Source organism: Rhynchophorus ferrugineus, unplaced genomic scaffold (genome assembly GCF_030347505.1).
Source record: "Rhynchophorus ferrugineus isolate W39M unplaced genomic scaffold, kcgeb_rfMv2 rfM11, whole genome shotgun sequence".
NCBI lineage: Eukaryota > Metazoa > Arthropoda > Insecta > Coleoptera > Curculionidae > Rhynchophorus > Rhynchophorus ferrugineus.
In genome coordinates, this window is record NW_027472590.1 from 10,896,808 (window position 1) to 10,909,516 (window position 12,709).

At 33.7% G+C, this 12,709-nt stretch overlaps 1 protein-coding gene and 1 pseudogene across 1 annotated transcript in view; one reads left to right on the forward strand and one right to left on the reverse strand.

Annotated features, from left to right (window-relative positions):
• Window positions 1-12,709, reverse strand: part of Sox102F (transcription factor Sox102F) — a 402,041-nt gene that overhangs the window by 385,633 nt on the left and 3,699 nt on the right. The window lies entirely within an intron of this gene.
• LOC143205376 (uncharacterized) lies at window positions 7,194-7,292 on the forward strand (annotated as a pseudogene).

A 12,709-nucleotide genomic window follows, 5' to 3' on the forward strand; every position in this document is an offset into this window, starting at 1 on the left:
ACACACTTATAGGTACCCTCAAACAAAGCTAAACACCCCAAGACGAACGACGTCCTGCTACAACTTCGATGGTAGCTGATCCCGTAAAACTCCTCGCTCAGGTTGAGATCCCCATCTCATCAGCAGTTACTGGGCATTTGTTTGCGTGATTGCGGGTGTACTCTGGAACTTGCACCACATAGAGGTACGTTCCAAGGCAGTTCCACTAGGAGGAGAGTTATGTGGCGACCGCCACGACCCTTTAGGCCACCACGAATTCATCAACAAGTACAAAGGTTGGCAACGCCGGTGGATTAGTACCATGCAGTTCCAGGCTATAAAAGACCATCACGACGACGTTTCGCTCTCTTTTCTTTTCTCCGTCCCCTTGTAATAGTACCACTTCCACAGCGCTACCGTACTTCCTCTACCTAACCTAATATCCTTTCAATTCTCCCGTCGACCACATGTATAATTTAATATTAAAAATAAACAGTATTTCTTCAATCAGTGTTTTCAGTTCTCGTGCAAATTCCTTCCGAAAAGAGTAGTGAGCGTTCTGACAAATAATCGCAGAGGCAGCCACACATTTCGACCGACTGACCGACCCGACGAACATTCCTACAATACCATAGGTAACATCTCTCAAGATTAGCCTCGATCACTTTTTCACTTCTATCTTTCAATTTATAATCTTCAAAGAACTTCGACGATGATTCGTTTTTATCCATGTCGAACTTTATCGAAATCTAAAACATCGATAAAAGTAGCAAGTAGCATATGGCCTGAGGAAGAGCTTTACATACAAGAACAATTTCATGAACAAAATAACATATTGCAGGATAAATTACTAATTTCCAGTACATTCGCGTTTTTTCTGACATTGTTACGTCTGGAGAGCGGTCCTTAATCCTCCGTACGAAGATTAACGTCACGTGATGTCAACGGTGGTGAGATTTAAATTGACCGTTTATTGTTGCCCTGCCTGATCGACGTTTTGAACTGGTTTCGAGCTGTGAGATAATTTAATACGTACCTGGCGAGATAGAGGCTCGTTTAACAGCGGCAAAAATGCGGCCGTCAGACCCGTACGTCTTAAATTACAGCACAATTGCATGAGATTTGAGAATATATCTGCATAATTTACCATACGATCGGCTGACGATATCATTGTCGCGTATCTGGTCTTTTTTTCTTCCTTCGGAGATTGTATACGTTCTGTGGTCGTTGCTTATTTCTTATTTTTTCGCCGTCGAGTATTATTAAATAGAATTGATGTAATAAAGATTTGAAAATGCTTGTATAGATTTTAGAAACAGAATTTAAAAAGAGTAGAGCGGGAGGGAGGGTGTAGAGAGAGAGAGAGAGAGAGAGAGAGAGAGAGAAGTAGTATAGAAACCAGTTCATCACAATTGTTTTTAAGTTAGCAAACGATGGGGTAAAATTAATTTTATATTTTAGTGTTAGTCTGTATCTGTAAAAAATAAATGAATAAAAAATAATCCTACAGGATACATTATTCCCCAACATCTCCTGATTTGGCGTATGCGCAATGGTGACACCTGCGTAGAATATTTCATAGAAAAGAATAAAACTATATGAAACTATATTACCTTCTCTTTCTAACAGCGGTCCATTTTTTACGAGTCGATCGGTACGGTTTTTTCTATGGGTACGGTCGAGATCAAAACAATAAACAAATCTAGAATATTTAAAGTTGTTGTGTTACATTAATAATTCTATATTAATAATAATTAAATTGTTGTGTTACTCTTGGTGGTCTAACATACATTGGTTTTAAAATATGAAAGAACAAGGGTAAGTACAGAATGTAAGGTTACATTTTTAAAAGTTATAAAATCCATACAGCATCAATTTTATTTATAGTGCGAATTTCAGCTGCCAAATTTATAACATATAATTTTCAACGACATGAAATAGGTATCAACATATGCCAAAATTTAATGATAACAAGAACAGAGAAGAAAATGATTCTTGTTGTGTTGGAAGTCAGTAAAGTCATTAATGAGCTTTGTCCATCAAGAATAGTAGCAAAAACTGTAGTAAATGGTAATAATTAGACATTTATTTTAAACAACATATTTTAGTAATGATTTAAATTTTATGTTATAGCTAAGACGTAGCTAGAATTTTTTGAGAGTAAAAGTCGAAGAATGTGAAATTCAGAGAATAATTAGACAGCATTTTGCTAAGATATAGAACAATGCACCGTGATACTTTGAAATAACTAAATTTGTTAACAAAAGTAGACCTAGATCAAATAACCAAAATATAAAACTATCAACGACACTCTGGCGATCTAATGTCAAGGAAAAGACAATGCATTATTATATAAGAGTATAGCTAAATAAATTATTGTTTTGTGAATATAATGATGTATTGACTGAGATGTCTTTCAACTTTACAGTACGATCATCTATTCGTTTTACACTAGTTAAAGTACAATATGTTAATCGAAAGCTCGAGGTAGTCAATATAGTAATGGGGCCTGTTGATCAAGTATAGTAGCGATCATACTGTATCATATTTGGAGATTTTTAGGATAATTTCACTGCTTTCATATATTTCGGGTTTGATCTAAATGATTCTGGTCTTTTTTATGGTAGTGTTTATATATCTGGTTCTTGGAGATCTTGTTAATTGTTCAAATATGTAAATCCATTTAAATATGGCGTTTTTATAAAAATAGAAAAGCATACAGAGATACTATTATTTCATTTAATTCATTACTTTTTTAAATAAAATGTGTTATTTCAAAAAATTTTCAAATTTTATCTCTCTCCTTGTATATAGTTTCAACATTAAATCAATTATTTATCATATTTGTGTATTTTTATTTATGAAAAATATTGATAATGTCTAATATGATGTTTTTATAAAAATACAATAGTTGAACATATATTAATTATATTTTTATTATTTCGTTATACTTTTTGTGTGCTATTTCCAAAATTTTACCATTTTAGTTTACCTGCTTAATATATTCGACATTAAATCCAATAATCACCATAAAACATATGTAAATAAATCTGTATATACGCACGCGCCAAACTCGGATTATTCCCTCTACGCATATTAAATGGAGCCAATGTGGGCATGCGCCAAATTCGGAGATGTTGCGAAATAATTTATGCTATAATCCTACATATTTTTGAGGTATTTTAGTAATATTGAGAAAGTAAAGATGATACTGTGTGATAATTTATCTTGTCCTGTAACATTAAATAAAAGAGCTTTTTTGTCAAATTGTACTTCCTAAACACAGGATATTAATAATTTTATTTGAAAAATAGTATTATATATTTGCAAAGAGGCAACGAATCAAAATAGCTCTGATATAAGTGGTCAATAGAAAAAATTAGTCGTATATTCTGAAAGAAAATGACAAACTTTTGCTCATGTGAACAGTAGAATCGCCTTTCATTACAATCCAACAGTAATCTGCTGACATTCCATCTTCTTTCATAACACTGTTCTATCTGTTTTATACCCAGGTGAAGGAGTTCACCTTGTTGGTCACCTCAAGCCTCACCAGTTCAAGATTAGGGGGGAAAATAGAAATGGGAATTCAACAAATGTGTTTTTAAAGACATTCCGAAACTCATTGTTTTAAAATTTTGTAACAAATCATTCACTGAAAACTGGGACTTTTCGGATTTAAGATTGGCCAAAAAAATATATGAATTACTTTCTTTAGATATAATCAAGCCGCTAACATTTTCGCGGTAAGATTTTCGTCGAATTCATTGTTTTTTATAAGTTTTCTTCTTTGTAGACCAACAAAAAAACCTTCTTTTAATTTGGCATCGCTTAATTTAGAGAAAACAGTTTTAAAAAACAAAAATTCTTTACCATTTATATCCATGATATTAACAAAATTTTTCATTAAACCAAGTTTTATGTTTAAGGGTGGAATAGTCACATTTTCTTGTGGAATAAGAGGTTCATATTGAACGTTTGATTTACTACAAAAAAAGTCAGTACTCTTTAGCCAATTTTTAACTTCATAGTGGTCCCACAAAGCGAGAAAATCAGCAAACTTTCCAGTTGATTAAATCTAAAATCCGTTTCGTAATTCCATAAGTTTCTTTTAAAATCACTGAATATGCAGTAAGTATGGAAGGATGTTGACTGCTACTGTGGAGTACTACAGCTTTTAAACGTAAATAGTATTAGTAAGGAACGTGACGTGTTAGACAACCATATGCATAGACAATGTTATAAATAATGGAGTAAGAAATCCGAATCCCATAATCTTATTTATGTTAGAAAAATTGAGTCACACAGTGTAATTACATATCTTATTGAATATAAGTATCTCAGTTTATATTATATTATTTATAAATTATTTATTTATTTCATTTTACTAATATTTTTCAGACAAAACTATTATACTATTTACAAATCAAAATTTATTTCTTTGCTTCTAATAATCCTTAGAGAACCCAATATGGAATTCCTATTAAGTTATTATTTAAGTGCATTATTAGTTATCATAATCAAATAACACATTATGTATATATAAGTATGCGTTCATATCATATTTACACACTCAAGGTCATCAAAGGTAAGAAAACTAAACAAGAACGCCAAGAACTAATAGGTAAAAAAGTATAGTGGCTATTTTCAGTGACGCGTTGCCGGTGTATAAAATCTTAGATTCGAATTTTCGAGGAAAATAAACACGAAAATATTATAAACAGCAGAAAAGCTAATAATTCAGTATGTTGTTGGATGAAGTGGTTTATTAGACGTACAATAGTTGTTGAAGCTATACAATAAGATGTAACTATTATTTTATCAAATTATACATAATTTTACTTTTTCTCCCAAATCATTTCTCTTTCATGATTTTTCATATTATTCTATACACACTTTATTCACCTGAGTTAATTCCATAGCAACATAATTTTAAATCCACTAAACGTCTTGAAACCCAGCACAAGAAAGCTTTAAATATATAAATTTAAGTTCTATTAATATATAACTACGTACAGAACAATTTAAAAAATATATATAATAAATCATAAATGAAAGAATATCCAATCTTTTTTCTATGTCTGTCATTTAGATACTTTTTTCCGCCGTGGAAAATCCTTACATCATTAGCGAGAAGCGGCAATAAAAAAAACCGTGTTCGATCGTTGTATAACAACATTTTTCCTAGCGAAACACTTTCACTGCGCGTCGCCCGATTGTCTCATTCCACTATTAATTGCCTTCTTTTCGGATCGCTCATCAACGCCTAGATAATTAGATGTGTAAGTTGCGCAGTTCATCTATTATCTACCCTGACAGTTCGGCACATTTAAGACCAGAAACCAATTTGTTTCTTGAAGAAGATCCCCACACAAAAACCACGGGCGGTAGAATTTTTGTTGGATGTTTGTATATGTATATTTTTTCGTGGTCGCTTATGACGTTCGAGTTTTATTTGGGCAAATAGCTCCGAGGAATTGGTGTTTACGCGACGTAAATTGATTTTCTTTTATGTTAAGCTTCGACATTTTATTTATTATTTAAGATATTATTTTACTTTACAAATTCTGATGATTATTTATTTAATTTTAAATTATATAGCAACACAGATAAGTTTTCAATTCGCAGAGTAAATATCGAAAGATAATAAATTATACTTTAAGAATATAACAATTAAATGAAGGAAAAAGTAAGAAAATTTAACTGATTTTACTCCTGACATAATATGAATAACATGAAGATATTGTCTTCTTCTGTTTCCTGTCCTATAAGCTACGTTGTTTCGTATAACAGTTGTAAAAATGTTGTATTAATTTTTAATTAAATGTTTTTTATCAACATTTATGGAGGAAATTATGTGACTCAGAACCAGACATGAGGAAGGACTCAGCTATACCGAAGTGCTGCATTTATTGGATAACCCCTAACTAGGACACATACTCAATTGAGCTAAATCCGGTGATCTTGTGTGATTGTGTAGTGAAGTGTACTAAATAGTGAAAACGCTGAAATGTGCTAATTTTTTAAAAATTTGTTTATTATTCTAACCGATCTACTACACTAGCCATTAATTTACTGCTAATAATTATTACACTACAGTCTATATAGTGACATTTTATAGTTCCGTTCTTACACCTTATACTCCTTAGCTCACGTACTATCACATAAGTTCGCAGGATTTTGACTGTGAACAAAGTATCGTCCATGAGAGCGTTTCTGAGTTTTCATGGAGGTATGACCTGGCTTCGTGTTTCTAAATTAATTTCTTCCTTCACTGTAGGAATTTCCAGGTCACGATGTAAATCTTCTTTATATATATATCAAGATTTGTCCAATGCGTTACGCAATACTTTATACCTCGAATTGTCATCAGTTGTATCATCCACAAAGATAACTATCGTAATTTCTTCCAATTTTGTTAACCCGCTAGTAAAAAACAGATAGAGAATAGATCCTACGATACTAAAGGAATTCCTGCTTTTATTTTCTTTAGTTTAGAATATTCTTATTTTATTTAGTTCGGAAAGTTCTACTGGAGATATGTGATGTTAATATCTATTTTGTTTAATTTGTACATATAGCCCTGGTGCTAAACTTTACCCTATGCTTGTGCTCCGGCTAGGACTACTGCAGAGCATACTTGTTTTTCTTCCAAAGAACGTTCAATTATATCCGTTATTCTATGAATCTGGTTGATTATTGAATGTTTCTGTCAGAATTCAAACTGCTAGTCCGGAATTGGGTAACTACAACAAATTGCTAATAATTTTAATTTAATTTAATTTTATTAGACACTAAGTAAGGATCAATGGGTCTTCCTGGATAAACAACTAGTTTGAAGTAGCTGTACAAATTTTAAAATAGCTGGCAACGATTAGTTATAATATACTTACACAATATAAACAAATATTTGCTCAAAGTAATATATGGCGCTAATTCCATAAGCGGAGTCAGCATCAGAAATATGTCGGTATACGTCTCGATGATTGAAACATCATCTTAAACCTAAAGCTGAGCAGATCACCTTGAAAACTAGTGAGAAATGGTGCACGATAAGTTATAAATTATGAAAAAAGTGTACTAAAGCATAACAACTACTGTTAAAGCTAGATTCGGTTTAAGTTAATTTACTGTTTGTTCTGGGAGATACCTTGAACTTATTTTGTCTTACTTGCTAACTAACACTACTTAACAATTAAAATATTTCGAGACCAGTACTCGCTTCAGCGGTACATATACTAAAATTGGAACGATACAGAGAATATTAGCATGGTCCGTGCGCAACGCAAAATCGTGAAGCGTTCCAGATTTTTCCATGAACTCAGTTAACGAAGTCATTCCCAATTACATCAACACCTGAATCTGTGCGGATGACGTAGTTATTTACCACAAACATACAGACCATGAGCATAGCCAATTCCTATTACAGAACTGCCTTGATAAATTGCCTACGTGGGCCGAACGTAATGGATTAAAGTTCTCAGCTGAAAAGATCGTGAGTGTTCATTTCTAGAGACGGAGGAGCTGCTCCCGAATAGCTACACTTATGATGGAGGGTAAAAACCTGATAAATAAACCAGAACATAAATTCCTTGGATTGACATTTGATCATAGGCTCTGGCTCTGGCTCCCACACATAAATCATATCAAGGATAATTGTTTGGCAGACATATGCCTACTGAAGATCCTCTCCAGTATTAATTGGGGAGCACATAAAACATCTTTAAGCAATATATATCAGGCCCTGATCAGAAGCAAATTAGACTATGGAAGCCAATGCTACATTACCGCACCCTCTTCATACATGAAGACACTGGATTCCGTCCCAAACGCTGCTATGAGAATCATACTGGGAGCATTCCACACTAGTTCAGTTGAATGCTTACAGTGCGAGGCAGAGACTCCATCATTCAAGTCACGCCAAGAGCTGCTGCTACTAAATTAAGCAAGTTCCCTCAAATTCCATCCATAATTCAACCAGTTTACTACCTTTTTCGCACGGAAAATAGACTGGATCGATATAAAGAAAAGGCACATAGGCCCTTCATCAGTTTTCCCGAGGATATGCAATCGAATGATAATTACGATCCCAGATGCGAACAGTAGAATCACTACTATACCACCATGGCAATTCTCAAAAATACACACAGATTTCTCTATGAAGGCTCTGCATAAGGAAACAACTGGTCCCCCTACAATAAAAAAGTTTTTTCGACAGATAATTGAAGAGAATTATCCGAATCATCTTATCATCTACACAGATGGTTCAAAACGAGAAAACTTTGTGGGTGCCGCTTACACGTCTAGCGTACTTGAAAGAGACTTTTGGCTTCCGTCACTAACTAGCATGTTCTCCGCGGAACTGCTGGCTATCTAAATAGCCCTAACTGCCTTGGAAGAATCATCTATTAACGGATCGATACTAACAGTATTTGATTCTATGAATTCTCTAGAGAGCCGAAGATTGGTAAGGACAGTCCACCCTCTGGTCATATTCAATAGAGAGCTACAAAGCTACAACATAGGGGAGCAAGAATCAAGTACCTTTGGGTCCCCTCTCATAAGGGAATACCCGGTAATGAATGGAGTCGATCAAATTAAATAAACGAATTAACAAAACAGATGCCAAAACTTATATGAAGAACCTTTATAGACAGTTAACCCAACTAGATTGGGACCTTCTCACAAAAAAACAACAAATTATGGGAAATTAAGAAAATATTTTATCAGTCCATCATTTATAATAACATCAGCAGATATAAATCAAGTATCCTCGCACTACTACTAATAGGGCGCTGTAAACATGAATGAATTCATGAATATTTCTTGAAGGGACGGAGCCAGGCTCAGCTTAGCGTCAAACACATCCTTATGGATTGTCAGAAACATGGTGATCTGAGGAGACAACTAAAAATACCGAGAACATTGGAACAATTGGCCCAACCTGAGCAGCCGAACCTGCTGATTAGCTACCTAAAGACCGCAGACCTAATTCAACATTTGTAACAACCATTAAGAAAATTAGCACTTTGTAATCCACCCTAAATAGCCCAAGAGGCTGACGGGTTAAATAAACAAATTTTAAAAAAATATTTCGAGACCAGAAGTAGTTTTTCTTACCCAATGTCATTCAGTTGATAAAATTATTCATGAAAATGGAGAATAAACTATTATTTAATGTTATAACTGTTGTGAGTTTTTTCATGATGGATTTTTCTTCAGAAGAATTAAATTGTCTTTAGATTGTCCACTTAACTTCTATATTTGAATATAACGAACAAGGGAACAATGAGCTACAAATTTTACCCTTTCTATTATTTTCTGAGGCTTCAAGAAGTATACAATGTGGCATGCAATGAACAAATGAGAAACTATTTAACACCAAAATATTCCATCAGTTATTCGGCCCATTCTATGTCAAAATACTTTATCCGGTCCTATTCCGTTCGAAAATAATAAAGTGCATATTAAAAAAGCCTAAAGGCTTGAATTCTAGCCTAATTAATATTTTGATTCTAGGGAAAATGTAATAAACTATATCGACTAGTCAAGCGAAATTCAGTGATCTTATATTTTGTTGTACACATGTGTAATCAACAAGTCTTATTCTCGCTATTTGTTATAATATTTTTGACGAAAATGGGACAGGGACGACTTATCATAAATTTTTAGAAAGATTGCTGAATGTCCTTTTGATGAACATCTCTGTGAAGCGCTCCCGTAACAGAAAAGTAATCATTACCAGTCATCAGTAATTATATCATTTGAGAGATAACTAATTTCATAAGCGGAATTAGCATTAGAAATATATCGATATACGTCTCAATGATTGAAACAAAATTGAAACATCATATTTAGCCTAAAGCTGAGCAGATCACATTGAAAATAAGTGAGAAATGGTGCACGATAACCTCTCAATCACCACGAAATATTATTGAATAAAGTTTAGTTTATGTTAATTTACTGCTTAATTTAGTAAATTTCTTGAACTTATTTTGGCTCACTTGCAATTATTACGTTACAATTAAAGTATATCGAGACCAGAAGCAGATTTTCTTACCAAATATTATTCAGTTTATAAAATTCTCCATGAAAATAACAATAAGCCATTAGTTATCATAACATATAGTTTTTTCATAACAGTGACTTTTTGTCTAGATGGATTTCTCTTTAGAAGCAGATATCTTTAGATTGTCCACTTAATTACGATGATTGAACAAGGGAACAACGAGCTAAAACTTTTACTCTTCCTATCATTTGCTGAGGCTCCACGAAGTGCATGGAACAAAATAGAAAGTGTTCAATACATCAATATATCGATTAGTCAAGCGAAATTTATTTATCTTATATTTTGTTCTACACATGTGTAATCAACAAATCTTATTCTCGCTATTTGTTATAATATTTTTTAAGAAAATGGGACAGGTACATCCTAACATAAATTTTTAAAAAGCTGGATAAATGTACTTTATAATTTTTGTCTCTAAAAAACAATAAATTCTAATTATTGGAGATCCCGGCACGTGTACAATAAATGTGAGTTAACCCGCACGAAGAGGTCATCGAAAAGATGAGTTCGGCGAGGTGTAGGCGGACCTCCCCGCCCCACCCCTTCAGTAAATAATAAATATTTTGTTCCGTTTTCCAATTTCTCGGGGAAATATCAGATAGAGAGAAAAAAAACCAGACGCTATTATTTCCTCCAATAAATAACGTCTTTGTGATGCGCGCCGGTAACGGAAAAGTAATCGTTATCAGTCAGCGTTGAATTACGACCCTTCAAGCGGCGCGGCGCATTTCAATTTTCAATAAAACTGAGTGCTCTTAAAGGCCGAAAATTTTACATGCTTCCCGATCGGAGAGTTATGCTCCGGATTGTTAGAAACAAAACGATGTAAAACAAGAAGGAAGTGGTCCCGGGAGGCCCGTCCAACTTTCCCGATCGACGGGGTGGCGTGGGGGCGGCGTAGGGTGTGCCGTGGGGTAAGGCGCGGGGGGTATAGCTTCGAAATACGACTGTTCCGGGACCTAGCCCGGCCCGCAGAAACGATGCACCGGGGGACCTCAATTTTTAAATAATTGACTGGCGTCCGGTTGAAAATGAATTACAGCCCGGAACGGCCGTAATGTAGTCGATGTTACGCTTATGTAAGATGCAGGGGATGCTGTGGGATTCCAGGGCCGAATGGTCTCGAATTTTAGCTGCCCGCCGCAACTGCTTTATGCGCGATGCATTATGCAGTATCTATATGCATGTCGATATAATCTGATCTGGTCTGCCATCTGATTATTATTTACTGATAGCTTGATTGGAAATATATTGTTGACAATCATAAAAAAATTTTATGACAAAAGACATATCTTCACAAAGATAATAAACAAGCCCTATCTTCTTCATATGATTACTTACATTATATCGTGTAAATTCGACTGTATGAATATATACTTCGAAATGCTCGACCGTTGGCTTGTAGGAGACATTTTGGACAATTTGTATTCCTAACATAGTTAACAATGCCATCTTCTTATTATTTACTGATAGCTTGATTGGAAATATATTGTTGACAATCATAAAAAAATTTTATGACAAAAGACATATCTTCACAAAGATAATAAACAAGCCCTATCTTCTTCATAGAATTACTTGCATTATATCGTGTAAATTCGACTGAATATATACCTCGAAATGCTCGACCATTGGCTTGCAGCAGACATTTTTGCCAATTTGTATTCCTAATATAGTTAACAATGCCATCTGATTATTATTTACTGATAGCTTGATTGGAAATATATTGTTGACAATCATAAAAAAATTTTATGACAAAAGACATATCTTCACAAAGAAAATAAACAAGCCATATCTTCTTCATAGGATTACTTACATTACATCGTGTAAATTCGACTGAATATATACCTCGAAATGCTCGACCATTGGCTTGCAGCAGATATTTTGGCCAATTTGTATTCCTAACATAGTTAACAATGCCATCTGATTATTATTTACTGATAGCTTGATTGGAAATATATTCTTGACAATCATAAAAAAAATTTATGACAAAAGAAATATCTTCACAAAGATAATAAACAAGCCCTATCTTCTTCATAGAATTACTTACATTATATCGTGTAAATTCGACTGAATATATACCTCGAAATGCTCGACCATTGGCTTGCAGCAGACATTTTGGCCAATTTGTATTCCTAACATAGTTAACAATGCCATCTGGTTATTATTTACTGATAGCTTGATTGGAAATATATTGTTGACAATCATAAAAAAATTTATGACAAAAGACATATCTTCACAAAGATAATAAACAAACCCTATCTTCTTCATAGGATTACTTACATTATATCGTGTAAATTCGACTGAATATATACCTCGAAATGCTCGACCATTGGCTTGCAGCAGACATTTTGGCCAATTTGTATTCCTAACATAGTTAACAATACCATCTGATTATCATTGACTGAAAGCTTGATTGGAAATATATTGTTAACCTTCACAAAAATGTGTTTATGACAAAGGACATCTCTTCACAAATATAATAAACCAGTCCTATTTTCTTCATTGGATTACTTGTATTATATAGTAGCGACCTTGAGGCATGTCAAATTTTACATCGTGGAATAACGGTCTACAAAATACCCAGAAACAAGCAGTGAACAAACGTCATCAAAATGTTTAATGTATTGCCCGCCGTGATTTGTAAATTCGTTTCAGTATCAG